This window comes from Sander lucioperca, chromosome 22 (genome assembly GCF_008315115.2).
Source record: "Sander lucioperca isolate FBNREF2018 chromosome 22, SLUC_FBN_1.2, whole genome shotgun sequence".
NCBI classification, from domain to species: domain Eukaryota; kingdom Metazoa; phylum Chordata; class Actinopteri; order Perciformes; family Percidae; genus Sander; species Sander lucioperca.
The window spans coordinates 11,040,630-11,046,629 of NC_050194.1; the positions used below are offsets into that span (position 1 = coordinate 11,040,630).

The window sequence follows — 6,000 nt, forward strand, 5'->3', positions numbered from 1 at the left end:
CCATACACACTTCCCACACACGCACGCACGCGCGCGCGCACACACACACACACACACACACACACACACACACACACACACACACTTTCCAAACACGCACACACACCACTGCCCTGCAAAGGGTCAAACTATCATCGAACGAAAACCCCCCTCTACAAAAGTAACCAATACTGGTCAAAATTACTTTACATTAACTCAGCACAAAAGCCAGCAAATCCACAAATAATTGTTTTTTTTTAGTTCTCGTGCAATCCAGGTTTTCAAACCAAAAATACGCGTATTGTGCTATTTAACAGAAATCTATTAAATCATGTGTCGACAAAAGATTTTTTTTTTAAAAGCAATTAAAAGACATTTACTTTTAAAGGGGCTCGGGTTCAGAGGCCAACTTATTGCCTTCAACAATTTTGCAATAAAGTAAAGTCACACAGTATAACCGAGACACTAAATCCGGATATTCAGGGGCTGGCTAAACAGGAGAGACAAGCCCGGCCGAGCCGAAGACAGCCTGGCGTCTGCACAGCCTTCATACCGAGGGGGAGATGCAGGGAGGGAGCACTGCAGTTTGTATTAAACTACCTTGTCTTCCTTCCTCTAAAACATACACACACACAATAGGAAACTAACAAAGAATAAACTACAATTTGGAATCTATAAAACTACATGCGTGAGGAGGCTCGCTGAAAAGCGAGTGGGTTTGAATAGTCCTCTGAATGAATCAGAAACACGCAAGTAATTTGGCTGTGAAGAGAGGTCAAATCAAAAAGTGACACACATAGCGCCCACAGTTCCAGACTGGACAGGAGAGAAAACATAGGGAAAGAAATATCTAAAATCTAAAAATAAAACCTTCAAAATACCGTCAAACCGTGAGATGTGTTGCTTTAATGCACATATTATAATTATAGGCGATACTGGATGAGGAATGTATTTAGATTAGCCTATGTATGGCAGAGTCATATCAGCTTGCATTTTACTGTTTTACTTCTCTAAAGGTATGACAGTGAATAGCGTCCGTATTTTGGACAAATTAATCTCCATTTAAATAAAACGGTCAATTTAGATCATCCTCTGTTGCATGCAGCACTTGAACTGAAATTTACATTTAGTAGGCTACAAAAGATAATAAATCCCGGCTATAAAATAATTCTCTACTTACTGGTAAGTTATATCCCTTGCGTGGCGAGTAGGTTATAATGAAAGAAAAAGTAGAAAAAATATTCAAAGTGAAAATCCCCGAGTCGCAGAGATGAAACATGTGGGATTGATTACATCCTATGCTGCTGCAGACTGTGGTGTGCAGTCAGTTGAGGTATGGGAGAGACGCATCGTAGAAGTTCAGGCTTGTAGTGAATCGAGGCTCGTTCATGCAGCCGGAGACTCAGACACGCCGGGAGGAGGAGGAGGGGGAGGAGGAGGATGGAGGGGTGTGTGTGCGGGGAGGGGGGAACGCGCAGGCCTATTGGTTTGAGAACGACAATGTGAAAGCGTGCCCGTGAGGCGCCCCTCTACCCGCGCCCCCGCCCCACCCTACCCTACCCTTTCCCACACAACATACACACACACACACACACACACACACACACAGCTGAGCGTCCGCCACACACACACACACACACACACACACACACACACACCCTTCGACGGTAAACCCACGCTGCTATTGGTTGCCGCTCAGAGCCAATGAGGAAGCCGCCGGAGCCGCGGAGCGAAACGGCGGGCGTTTGATTTGCAACCCTCGGCGCACTGCGTGCACAAGCAAATGCGAGGAGACAGGCGGCACAGCTCGGCGCTGTTCAGTGTGCGGAGGGGAGAGGAACTGGAGCCGTGCAGCGCTGCCTGCACTTTCTGATCACTGGTGGAGAGCAAACAGCATCTAGCCTATTCTGTGTGATCCCACTGCAGTTCAGTTCAAATGCTGCATGTGCTCTGAGTGTTTCGTTATTTTGCTATGTGACAGCGATGATGTGAAAGTTTTATTGATGCCCCTTTAGGGAAATCCGCTTTTTTTTCACTCGCCCCACTGCATGTGTTTTGCTAAATAAATCCTTATTTGCCTAATCTGTATCTGATTTATTGAACATGTAGTCTCGCAATGCAAGACATTTTGCACACCGCCACATTTAGGACCTCTAATTGACAGGCGTAAAGTTAACTGTAAATTTGATATAGGCTATAGAAAATATCTATAGCCTATGTCTATCCACTGGGATACTGGGAGTAAATCTAAAGGAGGATTTTATCCAATGTAATTATCTGCTTTGTCCCTAAAGCCTCAATCTGCACTAATATTGTATGTTATGCTCTGGACATGAACCATCAATATGCCATATATTTAAAGAAATCTGTCATTTATTAAAAAATCAGTCGAAAGTGCACTTGAACGCAGATAGGCTCATGTGGAAAAAGGGTTAATAAAGTTACTTTATTTTATTTTATTTTTTTATAGCTGCATATTTACCTGTCTCTGTCACACACCGCACACTGAGACAAACACACACACACGGGCAAATTGAATCACTGCGTAATTTGAAAGCATTACTGTCCCCGAGGTTAGCCTTGCGCACGGTTCACTAATTTAGCCAATTAAAAGTGGAAGGATATGGGCTTGTGTGTTTCCATGTCGAAATAGCCTATATGAGCTGCTATAGGCTAATATTCCCGTCCAGGTTTGTTTATACGTGGAGGCGAAGGGTTAAAACTCGAGGCTTCGGCCCTGCGACGCTCCTGATTGGCTGGCACGTTGCCAGAACTCTGTCAATCACCGAGTGTAAACAAGGCTCTGATTGGCTGCTGGCCAGTCCGCACTGGGGTGCCTGAAAAAAGCAATTACTGCCCCTGCGGTTTCAAGGCGGCCCCGCGCTGAACGATGAAAGGAGATAAGGAGGGGCGGTTTCAAGGCGCCCCCCACGGCGAACCCTGTTGGCCCCAGAGCAAAAGGAGAGTCAAGAGTGACTAAATCAAAGGGAATACGGTAAAGGGGGGGGGGGGGGAATTACACGTTGTATTAAATGTAGAGGCTAGATTCGCGGAATGGTGCAATAACAACTTTGTGTTTAGAAAATGGAGGAGAGAGCGGCAACAAGGACCGGGAAACAGCTTCGAGGGAGCTTCTTTTTACAAACACGGAGAGAAAAGTTTGTGTCGAGAAAGGAGACGGTGGACAGAGAGCGATAGGTCTGTTAAGAAACTAAATTATAAGATGTTCTCACCTACAGTAGATGTTAAAACAGTGACGATATTGGATCGTCAGGACTCGGATCTTATTGTGCTGCTGCGCATTAAGTGTTAACGAAAACTTTTTCTTGCCAACTGTTCAATAATTAATTGGACATTTCCGCTTTTACGCAGAGGCTTAAACGGTATACCTATAGGTCAGTTATAATAATAAACGAGGCAATTAATTGTGTCTGTAAAGAGGAATAGAAGAAGAAGTTATAGCAATTTAATTTTGCAGTATAAAAAAGAAAAAGAAACATGAAAAAAATATGGAAAAGAAATAAATTATATTAAAGAATAAAATAAATCAAAAACTTAATTAAATTTGTAATGTCAAAGTAAACAGACCAATTAATTTCATATATATATATATATATATATATATATATATATATATATATATATATATATATATATATATATATATATATATATATATAGTATAGGCCTATTCTTGTCTATTTTTTTTCAAGTTATTTATTTGGGAGCAGCAACTCATATTCATTTTAGCTGAACTTGTCCAGAGCTAACAACAGTGAACATGCACCTCATAAAGTATATGAAGATTGTTCCAACTGATGTCCCTTTACATTAAAACAGAGACTCGCTCCCTTGCTTTGGTTCAGCCCCCCCCCCCAAGAAAACACACTGGACAAAGGAGACCCGAGCCGTATAGATAGCTTATAAACTGTGCGCATGGAGAAAAACGAGGCTTTCATCTATACAGTAGAATTAATTGATACATATATAATTCAAATCAAATAACGCCAGAGCGAGTAGATTTATCACGTCTGTAATTATATAATCGTTACCCTCTTTTCCTATTTACATAGCAGCCTGCATTCCAAAGCCCTACGCTCTCCAATGGGCTTCAGCCACCACGTATCCACACACACACACACACACACACACACACACACGAGCTGTACAAGAGTAGGTACACAACAGTAGGCTATACAAAAAGCTCAAATCTAGCTATATGCTGCAGACTTCCAAAGTCGATATTTTAATAGCCCAAATGGGCTCTGCAACCAGCAAGACAACCGTGAATTATCATTTATGCATTAGCTTCCATTAGGATGACAAAAATAAACCTTTGTGGAGTTGGGAAACTCATTATCTGGTGCTCAACGTCCATCAAAATGTATCGGCTGTATTCTTATTTGTGCAGCCTCAAAGAGAAAAAAGTATTATTATTATTATTATTATTATTATTATTATTATTTAATAGGCTATATCTCACATGTGGACTGCATAGAGTCAGCCAGGCAGTTTGGATCCAAATATGATAATTACTACAAGTTTGTAGTGATATTACAATTGTACAATTCACAGGCAAAAATAGTGTAACAAATTAATTTGTGTTTTTCAGGATTTTGCATCAACCATTACACCAAGTTGGGAAAATTAGTCACTTTTCGTCACTCCAACTGCTTAGGACATCTTATTAGAAAAGCAATGCCAGAATATGTCAATATAGCATAGATACATAGGCTTACATAACTACAATATGAAACTGTATATACAGTATTATATATATATATATATATATATATATATATTTTTTTTTTTTTTTTTTTTTTAACATATTTTGAAATTACTTAGTTTCCCTGTTCTCTCCTCCAACAGTGTTGCCCTCAGCACTAATGACAGAGGGACAATAAAGAATCCTGTTCCGCAGCTCACAAAAGAGGTCCGGCACTTAAAACAGAAATCTGCATTTAATTTATTTAGTGACAAGGAAAAGCCTTTTATAGCTTGATTTTTATTGGTTCTTTTTCACTTAAAAGGTGGGGGTTGGGTGTGCTTGTGTTTAGAGAGAGAGAGAGAGAGAGAGAGAGAGAAAGCATAACACACACACACACACACACACACACACACACACACACACACACACACACACACACCAACCTCCTCTGGTCCGTGTGCCAGCGCGAGCTACCCTTTACAGGGGGGGGGGGGGGGGGCATAATTAATGCGGATTGACTGATTGCTCTTGAAACAGACCGGTCCTGCGCGCGGATTGTCCTCGAGCAATGAAGCGTTCCTGAGTGACACTTCCCACCTTCCATTCTTCGCTTCGTTCTTCCTTTTACTTCTTCTTTTTCTTCTCCCCCTTTCATACCTCACACTAGACCGGTGTGCAAGAGTTTTCCTCCGCGGCGAGGAGCCACACATCCCCGGCCGCTTTTCTGCTGTCCAGCCCGGCCAGCCGAAGCCAGTTTCTCCCTGCTCTGGAGATGTGGCGTCTGTGCACGAGTGTGTCACATTTGAAAACGAAATAAATACACACAAATTAAGCATGCAAACGTTATTTGTAGTCTATTTTCTATTTCTGTGTTGATGCTTTGGTTTCCCCCTACATGCTGTATAAAATCGTATTTTTGTGCACCCTGACATAAATCAGACTCAGTTCAGTGTTGCTTTTGTGGATAGCTACTCTACTGCAACTTCACCTCACAAGGAGTTATGTCTCCGTTAAAAAAAAAAAAAGAAAAAGAAAAAAAAAACGGCGAATAAGCTATTTTCCGCACATTAAAAAGTGGTTGAAGTGCGTTCAAAGTGGGGGCCATAGCCTCCACTGCACCCCCAGCATTAATTGAATAAACTTTTGAACGTCTAAATAGGACCACATAAAGAAAACGCATAATTCACAGTCAACGGGAAACACATTGGCGAGGCGGGTTTTAAATGAGCTCCAAATGGAGAGCTGTCTCCACGGGAGGCCCTCCATACAGGGCAACCATCCTATTCTCACCAGATATTTCTGATAGCCCTTTA

General features: G+C 41.7%; 1 protein-coding gene and 1 long non-coding RNA gene across 3 annotated transcripts in view; one reads left to right on the forward strand and one right to left on the reverse strand.

Moving 5' to 3' along the window:
• bahcc1b (BAH domain and coiled-coil containing 1b) overlaps positions 1 to 1,365 on the reverse strand; it is a 56,326-nt gene extending 54,961 nt beyond the window's left edge. For both annotated transcript variants that reach the window (XM_031291274.2, XM_031291271.2), the window contains exon 1: positions 1,160 to 1,365. The gene's annotated coding sequence lies outside the window, so the exon portion shown is untranslated. The remainder of the gene's footprint in view (positions 1 to 1,159) is intronic.
• A 1,360-nt stretch (positions 1,366 to 2,725) lies between these two features.
• On the forward strand, positions 2,726 to 5,528 carry LOC116044241. Its single transcript, XR_004103646.2, has 3 exons — positions 2,726 to 2,974; positions 3,061 to 3,177; positions 5,355 to 5,528. It is a non-coding gene; the product is annotated as an uncharacterized LOC116044241 (long non-coding RNA).
• Positions 5,529 to 6,000: the final 472 nt, after the last annotated feature.